The sequence below is a fragment of the Acipenser ruthenus genome, chromosome 5 (assembly GCF_902713425.1).
Source record: "Acipenser ruthenus chromosome 5, fAciRut3.2 maternal haplotype, whole genome shotgun sequence".
Taxonomy (NCBI): Eukaryota; Metazoa; Chordata; class Actinopteri; order Acipenseriformes; family Acipenseridae; genus Acipenser; species Acipenser ruthenus.
Window position 1 is genome coordinate 88,012,514 of NC_081193.1, and position 13,136 is coordinate 88,025,649.

Sequence of the window (13,136 nt, forward strand, 5' to 3'; positions counted from 1 at the left end):
ATATATGGAATACAATTGAAAACAGCAGATCTTGCAGTTAACACACTAAGTTTTTTTTTGTCTCTGTTTTAAATGATACCTGTCAACGTTAAACAATTTAAAGGAGAAAAAAAAAAGATTGTTGTAATATGTAAACTCAGCTTCATTCCATGTGGGACTGCACGTCGATTCCAGAAGTCGCCGAATTTAACATATCGGTGCCGTCGTTGCAGGTCTATGACCGAGAACTGCGTCCATTAAGTCATAATATTTGCTTTTTTTGTGGTCTGACGCACTTTTATTGTTATGATATTTCGTTTTTTTGTAATACTGTTTTATTAATTTTATTTTTTCACAACACTGTTTCGCTCTGTGGTTTAATCTTTTAGGAGACTTTATCGTTTCAGACAGTACCAGTTAACCCCGCCCCCAGCCTTGCTCAGCACCGAGCCCGTACCAGATATCTTGTGAGGACAGAGTTTCACGGTTCCGGCTTTGCTCGGCTCGACAAAATGGCCAGTGTGAAACTAGCTGTACCGTGAGGGCTCGGCTCGGCTCGGCTCAGGAGGGCAAGTGTGAAAAGGCTATAATGGGTGCTGATATCCACATACAGTGTCAGCCTGTACTCAGTGTGCTAACCTTGTACAGTCACATGCAGTGTCAGTCTGTACTCAGTGCGCTTACCTGGTAGAGTCACATGCAGTGTCAGCCTGTGTACTAACCTGGGAGAGTCCCATGCAGTGTCAGTCTGTACTCAGTGTGCTAACCTGGGAGAGCCACAGAATGAATGCTCTCTGATCTTCAGTCATGGGCCTTCTCACAGAGCACAGACTGGCAATGATGCCTAACAGTGTCGTGGTATTACAGTGTTGTCCCCACCAGCGGTGCAGTCCTAAATCTGAAGGTACTGAAATGCCACTAAAATATAGACTTTCTTAAACATGAATCATGACACACATTTCCCTTGTATTTGTATACTGAACTTCTAGTAACACATAATGCAGCATTTATCTCATTTCTACAAGCATTTCCTCAAAGTGTCTTTCTCCGACTTGTCAGAATGCTTTCTTTGATTTACGTGTGTGTGTGTGTGTGTGTCACTACAACAGCTGCATGCAGCTCTGGGAAGAGCTTCGCTTGTGTTTGTGTCCACAGCCGTAGTCAATGCGCTGCTGCTGTCGTCTTCATCAACACTGTTAGCCTTCTCACAGAAGTAGTTTGTAATAGTTCCTGTTGCTCTTTTCATTGCCTCAAGAGGACGACTGACTGAATCAGACAGTTGTGTGGGAGATGTGAGTCATGTGACTTTGCTGCCTATTATGTGCGTTCTGGCTCGTCTATACCACTGGGCCACACCGATCTTTAATTTGAGATCCACAAGCTACTTTCTACCAGGACCTAAGCTGCCTTCACACCCAGGACCTCCACCTACAGAACAGTGTGATAAAATACATGCTCTTAGCATCTGTGGAAACAATATCTACGATAGTGTGGAAAGGTGTTTTTTTCCCCATTTTTTATTCAAATGGTGGTTACTGATTTTAGATGAAATATTGGTATCAACTACTATCTAGAGTTGTAATAACTCGAGTACGTGACTTGACTCCAGTCAGCCTCGAGACACAATGTTCAGTGACTTGACTTGACTCGAGTCATTGTCATCAAATGACTCGACTCGACTCGACTCGAGTCCCAGCAAGAAAAGACTCAACTCGACTTGCGTCCCGGCCCAAAAGTCTCCACTCGACTAGAGTCATAGTCTTTATGATAAAATAAATTACACGATCAGTTTTGTTTTCGATAATCGCAGCCCTTCTTCTGATGCGTACAAGCCCTGCCTCTTTATGAGTGAGATGAACACGTGACAACATGGAGGCAGAGAAGAGCGTCAGCAGCATGGAAGGTAAATCAATAAGAGGAACACGTGACGACATGGAGGCAGAGAAGAGCGTCAGCAGCATGGAAGGTAAATCAATAAGAGGAACACGTGACGACATGGAGGCAGAGAAGAGCGTCAGCAGCATGGAAGGTAAATCAATAAGAGGAACACGTGACGACATGGAGGCAGAGAAGAGCGTCAGCAGCATGGAAGGTAAATCAATAAGAGGAACACGTGACGACATGGAGGCAGAGAAGAGTGTCAGCAGCATGGAAGGTAAATCAATAAGAGGAACACGTGACGACATGGAGGCAGAGAAGAGCGTCAGCAGCATGGAAGGTAAATCAATAAGAGGAACACGTGACGACATGGAGGCAGAGAAGAGCGTCAGCAGCATGGAAGGTAAATCAATAAGAGGAACACGTGACGACATGGAGGCAGAGAAGAGCGTCAGCAGCATGGAAGGTAAATCAACAGAGGGTGCGTTGTTAAATTCATCGGTGCTCTGCATCGCTCAGTCAGAAGTGACATCACTTGGTGCTCATTGTATGGGGAATTTAACAACAGTTTGGTAAATCAACATAGGTGATAATAATAGAAAGGTTGCTGCTGTGGCATGCAAGGCTGTGGTTGACCTGTGCGAGCTGAAAGCTTATTGGGGTGAAGGTTTATCTTTAACTGACTAATTAGGAGCTAGCTTGTTGTTACATTACAATGAAGCAAGCAGCTAGCCTGCAACTGTAAATATTTACAAATATGAATATATTAATGGATAGACTTTCAAATTCAGGTCGCCCACTTTTTGCAACTTTGTAACATATTTGTTTGAAGTATAAAAGGACAAATAATATACACGATAATAAAAAAAAAATCTCTTCTCTCTCTCATATTGAATTCTTGTACGTCACATGATCACATGATCACATTACCCCCTGTCTTGCCCAACTGCACTGGCTACCTGTTAAGTTCATGATTACTTTCAAAATTCTCCTCACTACATCTTATCTGTATGATTCTGCTTGACACACACATCCACAATGTTTAAATCAAACTGTCTCGAACTGCCAGAACTAATGACTCGAATTGACTCGAGCCAGATAGGTGACTCGACTTGATTTGAATTTGGCATGTCAAAGACTCGATTCGACTCTTTACCCCCTGTGACTCTACTCAACTTGAGTTCCAATTTTTGTGACTTGATTACAACACTGATGCTATCTCATTTTAGCCAAGTCCAATATTAGCATGAAGTAAGTAACAGCTACTCTTGTGTAATGAGAATCAATTAAAAACATTTAAAAAAAAAACTAAGAATGGGTAAAGCACTTCCAGTATGGTTCAGATTACGATAAATCCATAGAAATGGTGAATCTGAAGAGGTTTTAGTCCCAAGCGGTTCGGATTAGTGACAGTGTTCTGTGCATTAAAATGTAGGTTTGGTTTTCCAGTGTAAATCATATGGACACGTGTTGCTTGTCAGGAGTCTTTTCACACGTCACACTTTTGATAAGGGTATGTTTTAAAAAGTCTGACACACCTTACTGTTTCCTTTATATTTATTAAGCCAGGTCTGTCTGTAGACACCAAGGATCTGTGAGCAGGCAGCAGTTGTAGTGAGACTAAGCAACTGATTGGCGTCGATTGCAGTTATTAATTCTAGGCGTAATATTCCACCGCTGGTTTGTGTGAACGGTATTCAGGTGGAAAGAAGTAGATACCAAGCCGTCCTGCTGAAAAGCACATTCCATAAAGTGGATGGCTGCTGGTTTGATAGTTGGTTGAAGTCCATTTACAGTAAAATTATTCAGTCTATTGATAGGTTCAGTGGATAAAGTTGCCGGTGCTGGGTCTCAGTAGATGAGTAGCAAGTAAACAAACCCAGTCCCACACTTGCTGCTGATTCATTGGTCAATAAAAAATACAAACAAATGTCTGAAACCTGCTAAACAAAGGTCCACGAATTGCATAGATCCTCCATTGATGGTTACATCTTTGACCTCTGTGATAGTGGTAGGGTTACCATATTATTATTATTTATTTCTTAGCAGACACCCTTATCCAGGGCGACTTACAATTGTTACAAGATATCACATTATTTTTACATACAATTACATTATTTTTTTACACATTATTTTTTTTACATACAATTACCTATTTATACAGTTGGGTTTTTACTGGAGCAATCTAGGTAAAGTACCTTGCTCAAGGGTACAGCAGCAGTGTCCCCCATCTGGGATTGAACCCACGATCCTCCGGTCAAGAGTCCAGAGCCCTAACCACTACTCCACACTGCTGCCCCCATACACAACATTGTAGGAACCTGTTAAAAACCTGTTCATTGCAAGATCATAGCTGGGCATGAGGCTTGTTAAACTGTGCATGCCTTTATTGCCTTGTACCATACGACAGAAATCACATGCGAGTGACAATAATTAAATCTCACTGTTATTATTTTAATTAACACTCAAACATCCGTGGGAACATAGAACACAAAACGATGCAATATGGATCACAGACATAAAAAAAGCTTCAGTCCCAGGCAGTAAAGTACAAAAGCATTAGCAAGTGCCTAATATAGCATCCAGGTTAATGGGTCAGCGGTTTTGTTAGCCATCAGCTAATATATACAATAGCAGCAGAATTATATATATATATATATACTAAAACTAAAAACAGTTTTTTTTTTTTTTTTCCAAAACCTGTAAATAGATTCCTTCTATGGAACAGACCAGTAGTAGTGTTGCATTCAGTAAAACAAGAAAAAGGAATAACTTTTCTGTCCTTCCTTTTAGTTTTTTTTTGGTAGTGGTAGAAACAAACACGAAGAACTTCCTTAAGACGCATACTGTGCACATTTGAGACAGGAGAGGTTTTTAAATTGGCCCAAAAACTGAAATAAATGAATACGTAAATTGAGCCTGATTCATACATTTTATCCTGCGGACTGATGCCTCTCGCGTAGTAGGACTAGGGACGGATCTCTCCCAGGAGGTAGAGGGCATGGGTATTTGGTATTGTACATTAGCAGGAAGCTGCTTGCATGAGAAACTCAGAGACCAGGTATGCTGGAATCGAGAAAGAGATGCATAGCCATCACAAAAGAACAAAATTAACCAAAAGCAAGCTTCTGTGCGTCTCTCTTCCTGTGTGTGTGGGCCCGTCAGCCCGCATGTAGTTTTTGTCAAATGTCCCAAACAAACAGTGACCTCGTATGGGCCCTACGCTATAGCATAATTTGTGTATAGGTTAATCTGGCCCTGATCTGGTCACCTCCTAATGGGAGCCGCTGTGTTCATTAGGAAGCGTTTCTCTAAGGACAGGCAGCAGTGCATTGTGCAGCAAGGATATAATACATTCCACTAACAAGTCTAATTTTCTGGGCAGTCTGTCTCCTGTTTATTACCCCTGTGTTCGGCGCTGCTCTTCCCATCCGCAGACCTGTACTGGCCCCAGATACGAGGCACTGGAGCAGCTGTTTCAATAGGAAACACCTGGAGCAGCAAGGGCCCTACTGAACGCACACACAGGTATTTTAACTGAATGCTGCACTGCTGCCAGTAAATTAGATGTTAGTCCAGGTTTGTGAAATAATACAATAAGTGAGGCAACCCAATGCACAGTCATCTCAATTACTGTACAAAAAACCCAGACTCGTTTGAAAAGGTAGCTACAGGAATGAGACATTACTTACTTGAACTACTGACTTTTGCCACAGACGGCTGGTTACAAGCGTACATTGTGTCCAGCTGACTCTCACCCATCTCCCACTATGAGCACTTTGGATGGACAGGAGACGAGCAGTAAAAGCACAGCAAAGTGTAATAAAGCACAGTTAAAGCATGGTAGTGCGTAAGTAAGGATTGTAAAGTGCAGAGAGGTATGGTAAAGCATATTAAATAACGATGGCAGACCATGGTGAACTATGGCACATGCATAGTATAACCATGGGAAAAGCATGGCTAAATGACCTGGGTAAACTTTTATAAGGGTAAGTACCGTTAAAAACAATTGAAGGGGCTTTAACCTTGGGGAGGTGCATTCCAGTTCAGCAACAAGGGAAGGGTTTCTGGAGCAGGTCTTGGCACTCACTGTGGTGGGTTTGCATGCAGTACCTTGTTTTTTTCACACGCTGCCTTATCAGTGAGTGTTGGCTTTGTGCGCTTACTTTTAAAGAGAATTTCAATGTCTTCAATACAAAAAGACCTTCCCCCTCCTCCCTCTCTATCTACTTGTTTAGGTTACATTGTTGCAGTTGAATAAACACAAAGCCACGGGATGTACACAGTTCCATTTGGAGGGCTTGGGAGTTGACAGTTGAGCTGCATTTTATTTGGAGTTGTGTGGCTTCGGAGAGGAAGCCAGCTATATAAAGCTATGTAGAGAGATAATGCTTTGTCTGTATGTTTTAGCATGTGTGCCAAAGCAGCCCATCCTGTTTATTCAGAATACTATGCAGTATCGTTTATAGCTGGGAGCCTTTTCCAAATCTTTTTTCAAATCGCTATGAATAATTGTCAGAGGATTTTCGTGATTGTAGTCGACTTTACAAAAGTAAACCAGCGCAAACAGAAAACAATATGGTTTCCAGGGGGGTTGCCATTGTTAGAAGTAAATGAATGACAATAATGCCGGCTTGTTTGAATGATCTACAGTTCACTCTGCTTAATCCCCATTGCTGTTGGTGCTATGCCCAAACTTGTTTTTTCTTTGAGAACTGATTTCCCCAGGCCTTGATAAAAGCAGAGCAAAGTGAAGTAAAGCCTAGAGACTGCTAGGAAAATCAAAGCTCTAATTAAATGTCAATGGGCTGACAACTTGGTGACACTTTCCATGAAGTGGCTCTAGTTACTGTGTATTTACACAGTAGACGCTAAGTAAACACATGTGGACTTACACACAATTACAATTAAGCATAGTTACAATGTGTACATCTTTTTGCACGATATAAACCTATAAACTCTAACCCTATCCCTAACCCTTTTCTGATACAATTGTGTACTTACATATATCATGCAAAAACATCTACATATACAGTACATTGTAACTTTGCATAATAAGTTTGTAGTGATGTGCAAGTACACTGTATTTACTAAGTAACTACTATGTAAATACACAGTAATTAGAGACACTTCATGTAAAGTGTTACTGAAATCTCAGTCTGATCAGCTAAAACAAACTGCTAGGAAGGTGCATCAGTGTTTTTGTAGAGCCAGTATCACACCTATGAAAGTCATCCGTTATCACAATACCTGGGAGATGTATTAGACCTGGCTGCTGTTTTCCTGGTTAACCCTTTTCTGAATTATATACAGCTCTGGTATGAGAAGGTAACGTTTTAAAATCGAAACACAAACCTGTCGTCAGATGTTTTCATATTTTTTTTTACATTTTCTAGTTAAGATCTTCTGAATTTCTGTCAGATCATAATTTAGCTGTGCTGCTGATTTATAATGAAATATAAATGAAAATCATTAAAGAAAGTCACATTCCATTGATTAAGGGCCAGTGTTTTTCCAGGAAGTTGCCAGAATATGTTTTCTTAATTGAATCTGCGTTTCTGAGTTTCATCTGTATGTATTTCTCATTCATTCACTCATTCAATTTGTACTCATGAATATTTTTTAAGATATTTAATTGGTCCGTTTCCGTTTCCAGAGCAACCCCAGGCCCCGCAGTTTATTTGAGTTGACAATTAAAGACATTTCATTAGAAAAAAAGAAGCAAACAAAAAAACGCCACCCCACTTTGGGCTCAATAAAGGGTTACTGAAAGCAAACAAAACAACCTTGTTCAACCCTATCCTTAAAATAGACTATAACTAGTCTTCCAGTCACATTCTTATCTACCCTTCTTTTCAAAAGTCTTTTCTTCTAAATGAAGTGCCTCTTAAGTTAAACAAATCAATGCAAACATCTCCATTGCACGAGAGTCCATCAAGTCTGCATGCTGTGAATCAATTTGCATTATTCTGTTTTTCCGTACTTTGCTATCACTTATTATAACACTTACTTTGCCTTATCTGTAAGGGAATGCTACGGTGTCTGTACTGGGACAATGCATGAACACTATGTGTAGGTCTTTCATTTGTATTTTGTTCACAGGGGTGTTATGAGCTAAGGTAATGTGTCATTTAAACTAGGTTCTGATTGCCCTCAGTCACGTACTCTATGTGCCTTGCTGGTATAGTCTTCAGTCAACAGCCCCAGCCAGGGATTAGCCACGCCCCTTGAGGACAGTGACCCCTGGCTCCAGGGTCAGCAGAATCCTCATCTCTTGCTATCTTTTGTTATCTTAAATTGATTTGAAACTTTAAAGCATGTGCCTGCTCTGGCTCCCCTGCCACTGGGGTGGTGTTGACAAAGAACACAAAACACTGCTTAGCCTGTATTCTCTGATCACAGATGTTACCCTGCAGGACTGAGTCTGATAATGGAGTACAGGCTCTTCTTTCAGCTATGATAGCCCGTTATTTAAGAGCTACCACTTATTTCACAAAGTAAGCACTTGTTTGTTTGTCATTTAGGTCCCCATCCCCTATCATGCCTGGCTTGTTCCTGCCTGTGAGGTGCAAGCTGCTTGGTCCTTGGTCTAAAGTAATGAGAATAGTGTTTGACTCCTCGAGCTCGCTGAATTGTTATGCTGTACTTGACACCCTGCTCTGAGTTTGAAGTCACATTGTAAAGAGAATGTGGGGACATTCTGGATCTTAACATTGAGGTGTGGTGGTCTTGTGACACCAGAGGTGATATGTGCATTCAAACAAAGGCCATATTTGGGTAACAATAATATTACCATTTATACAGTGTGTGGCTCAGTGACTGTGAAAGCGCTCAGCTGTGCCAGTCACATTGGTGGTTTTGTGATGTCCACTCAGGCTGCTTGCTAGTATGACTGCCGAACCCCCTTATTTCAATGAGGTGGAAGGAAGCAGAAACTCTGTGGGCTGGATTCTCAAAGCCATTTCGTTTTCATTCATTTCGTGTAGGTGCTTGGGAGTTGTCTAAAGTTGTTTCTTATTCATTTTAGAATTGTATTTGCTTAATGTTTTTGCATTTTAGACCAAAAATGTGCTAATGCCCATTTGGAATAATCTAGCTCTTTATCTTGATGTGGGTGTCAATAGGTGTCCTGATCATCAGCTCAAAAAGCTGTTGCGTTTGGAATGTAGCTTTCTTTTCTTGCAGTGGTCAATACAAATCATCAAAGAAAACCAGGATGAGCTAACTGACTGTCCCATTACAGAAATCCTAGCATTGCCACTGGTTAAGGATGCTATAATATACAGGGATGGCAATACGACTCCCATTGTACAGCAGTTTGATCCATTCCTGGTTTTACTAGTTTAATAAGACGCACCTGAGCTTGGTACCTATAGGGATACCTTTTTTAATGGCTTCCAGCCGAAACATTTGTCATTAATTATGTTTCTTTTAGTGCTTTAGCATTGAGTGTTGAACATTTTTATTACAACAACAACAAAAAAAACATGCTTCCACACTGTAAAGTGAGTTAGGAGTGCAATGAGGATCTTCTATCCTGCCCTGTCTCAATGCTGTGTGTTGTCAGCTCAGGTGCTAAACCTCATGCTTTCAGTGTGATAAGGGTGGATGGCCCCTCCCCACCCCCTGAGGCCGGGCTGTCAGGGTTTGAAGTTTATCTCTCCAGAGGGGGTTTCATTGCTGATAATCTGACTAGAGGGGGTCCTGTTTGTTTAACCTTAAATCAATCAATCTTTATTTTATATAGCATCTTTCATAGTCGACCACCATCACAAAGCACTTTACAAGATGCAGTAACATCCATAATACTTTAAATAGAGAGAAATAGGAGTCATGTGGGATGATCACCCGAAATGGCCATGTAGTGTAAAGCTCCGCTAAAATGGACGCCTTTTCCCCTCAATCCCTTAACAAAAAACACTTTGGTGGTGCCAAAGTCCCTCAATTATCTACACTAGAGATAGGTTGCGTGCCAATTGATCCTGAAGCGCACCCCAAAAGATTTACTTCTCTGAAAACAGAGAAACAAAACAACATCTGCTTGGATGTCAGGTGCCAAGGTTTACCCGTGAAACTCGCGTTTTTTCACAATGTTGAGAGTCTCACGGCCGTGCAATGGATTCTCACATTTGTGTATAAGTTTGTTATTGTTTGCGAGGCTGCGAAACCCTTTATACACGATACAGCGGTAAATCCAATACAACTGTCCAAGCGGATTATTTCATTTTTGGGGAGGTGGAGGGTCACCATTACGAGGTGTAAAACATAATGTGATATCTTGTAACAATTGCAAGTCGCCCTGGATAAGGACGTCTGCTAAGAAATAAATAATAACAATAATATAGCGCCCGGTAAAGATTTATCAGGGAGGATTGGGGGTGGGGGGGTCCAGAGGGTCAAGGAACGCAAGCTTCCACAGACCTATTATTGCGAGACCTATTACTGAGAGTACAGTGCTAATGGAAACAGTGCTACTGTTCTTTGTTTATTATTTTTAACACTTTGCTTCTCCAGTGTTGTGAGGAGAAGGACAGGCTGTTTTTGTTTTGTGGAGTATTTAATTTGCTGCAGGAGCTTTTCAGTAAACAGATCTGAACTGGCTGTTTTTGTTTTGTGGAGTATTTCATTTGGTGCAGGAGCTTCTCAGTTAACAGATCTGATGCAGATTATTTCGTGCTGGTTAAACAGCAGAATTTAGATAGATATTTTGGGAAAACAATCCTGAATGCAATACGGCATTATGCAGATGCAGGACTTATTAAGATATGTTGTCAATTTAGGACTGTGGTAGAGGCACTGAAAGTGGTTTCATGGAACATCAAGGGAGTAAATCACCCTATTAAAAGGAAAAAAAAAATCTTATGTACTTAAAACAAAGGAAGGTAGATATTGCCCTGTTACAAGAAACTCACTTAAACAAAGAAGAATCTGACAAATTAAGGAGAGACTGTGTGTGTCAAGTCTTTTTTTAGCTCATATTCTTCTAAAAAACATGGGGTTATTATTCTGATCCACAAAAACTGTAATGCACAAATACATAAACTGCTCTCAGATGAGGAGGGAAGATGGGTGGCTTTAGATTTGGACATTTCTGGTAGAAAATACACTTTAATGAATCTCTATGCTCCTAATTCAGGCTCAGAAGAACTGGGTCTTGTTGATATATGGTGTTTACTTCACTCACGATGGCAGGATTACACTTTCTACTCTAGTCTGCATTCCTCTTACTCAAGAATAGACTACTTTTTAATCTCAAATGGTATGGTCTTTGTGACAGAACAGGCTTCAATTGGCAATATTGTCCTGTCTGATCACATAACACTGATTACTGATGATACGTCAGGGAACTATTCTCCTCGGTGGCTTATGAATACTTCATTACTTCAAAATAAAGAATATTGTGATTTTATTAAAAAAGAAATACGAGAATACTGGGAAATTAATGAGGGATCGGTTTCTGACCCTGGAGTGACATGGGATGCATTTAAAGCTTATCTGAGAGGCCGTCTTATACAGCATTGTTCCTTTCTAAAGAAACAAAGAATGCAGCGTTTTCTGGAACTGGAAAAAGAAATGAAAGAACTTGATAAAAAGTATGTAACCCATCCCAACCCCTCAACACTGAACAATTTAAGGGAACTTAAAATAGAACTAAACTCCATGATGCAGAAAAAAGCTGAATTTGTGTTCCATACCAGACAAAAATATTATGAGCATGGGGAAAGAGCAGGAAAACTCTTAGCACAAAGGGTTAAACAACAACATGCCAAGACCTTGATCTCTTCAGTTTGGAACAATGAAAATAAGCTGGTGATGCAAAAAAAGGACATTAATAGCACCTTTAAGACATACTACGGAAATGTATACTCATCCCAATGCCCCCAAAATGACAACAAATTTAATAATTTGTTTTCCCTAATTAATCTGCCAACTTTATCAGAGGAGGAAAGACATTCACTTGGGGGAGATGATAAAGCTCACTCTAGGGTTGGAAAATATCATGCAAACAAACCTCCTCCCTCTTATCCAAAAAAATGAATGCACTTTATAAAATTGGACAAAGTTAGGCCTCTCCTTACTGGGTAAAATTAATATCATAAAGATGATTACTGTCCCCCAAATTAATTACATCACATATCTTCTGCCGCTCAGCTTCCCTCCTTGTCTTCTAGACAGATATAACAGAGCTGTCAGTAAGTTCCTATGGGCTGGAAAAAAAACCTTCTTTGACTAAAGCAAAACTGTTTGCATCCCACTATGTCCTTGGACTTCCAACAGTAGATTGGTATCACTATGCCTTCTCACTTTCTCAGCTATCTAAAACACATTTTGCAACTGAGCAAGCACCTATGTGGGATATTATAGAAAGAGAACTTACAGATCCTTTCCCAGTTCAGGCCTTTATTACTCAAACAGGCAGACCAGTGCCATTTAAGAACCCAGTATTGGCTTTTGCCAGGGAAACCTGGAGAGTGACCCACCAAATTACTAAATCAAATCCCAGTGGCTAAATGGCTAAATTAAAACTGAGGACCAATGATTTGTAATGGCGATGCAATAAACAGAGGGACACACTGTTACACATGCTATATGAGTGTGAAATGACACAGCCCCTATGGTCCAAAATAATAACTCTTCTGAGTAAAGTATTTGGGATGCTGCTAAATCAGAACCCAGCATTCTGTATTTTAGGAATTATGCCCGAGGAGATAGATCTAAACCATCAACAGACTATCTGATGCTGAGAAATGCATAATACATGCTATACAGAAAAAAAAACCAATGCATAATACATAGTAGCATATTACATGAAATAGTAGCAGCAACACAGCAGCTAATAGCAGATATCAGGCTTAAAGAGCATGGAAAGCAAGAGAGAACAGGTGGTTCTTGAAAGCTGATTTAAAGCGAGCGACGGTGGGAGCATCACGCACCAAAGGTGGGGAGAGTTCCAAAGAGTCAGAGCCATGAAGCTAAATGAGCGTTCTCCAAGTGTGGTGCACTTTTGCTTGGGGATAACAAGCAGGCCAGAGTCGGAGGACCTCAGCTTGCCGCCAGGGACATAAGAACATAAGAACATAAAAAAGTTTACAAACAAGAGGAGGCCATTCAGCCCATCTTGCTCGTTTGGTTGTTAGTAGCTTTTTGATACCAGAATCTCATCAATCAGCTTCTTGAAGGATCCCAGGGTGTTGGCTTCAACAACATTACTAGGGAGTTGGTTCCAGACCCTCACAATTCTCTGTGTAAAAAAGTGCCTGCTATTTATTGTTCTGAAT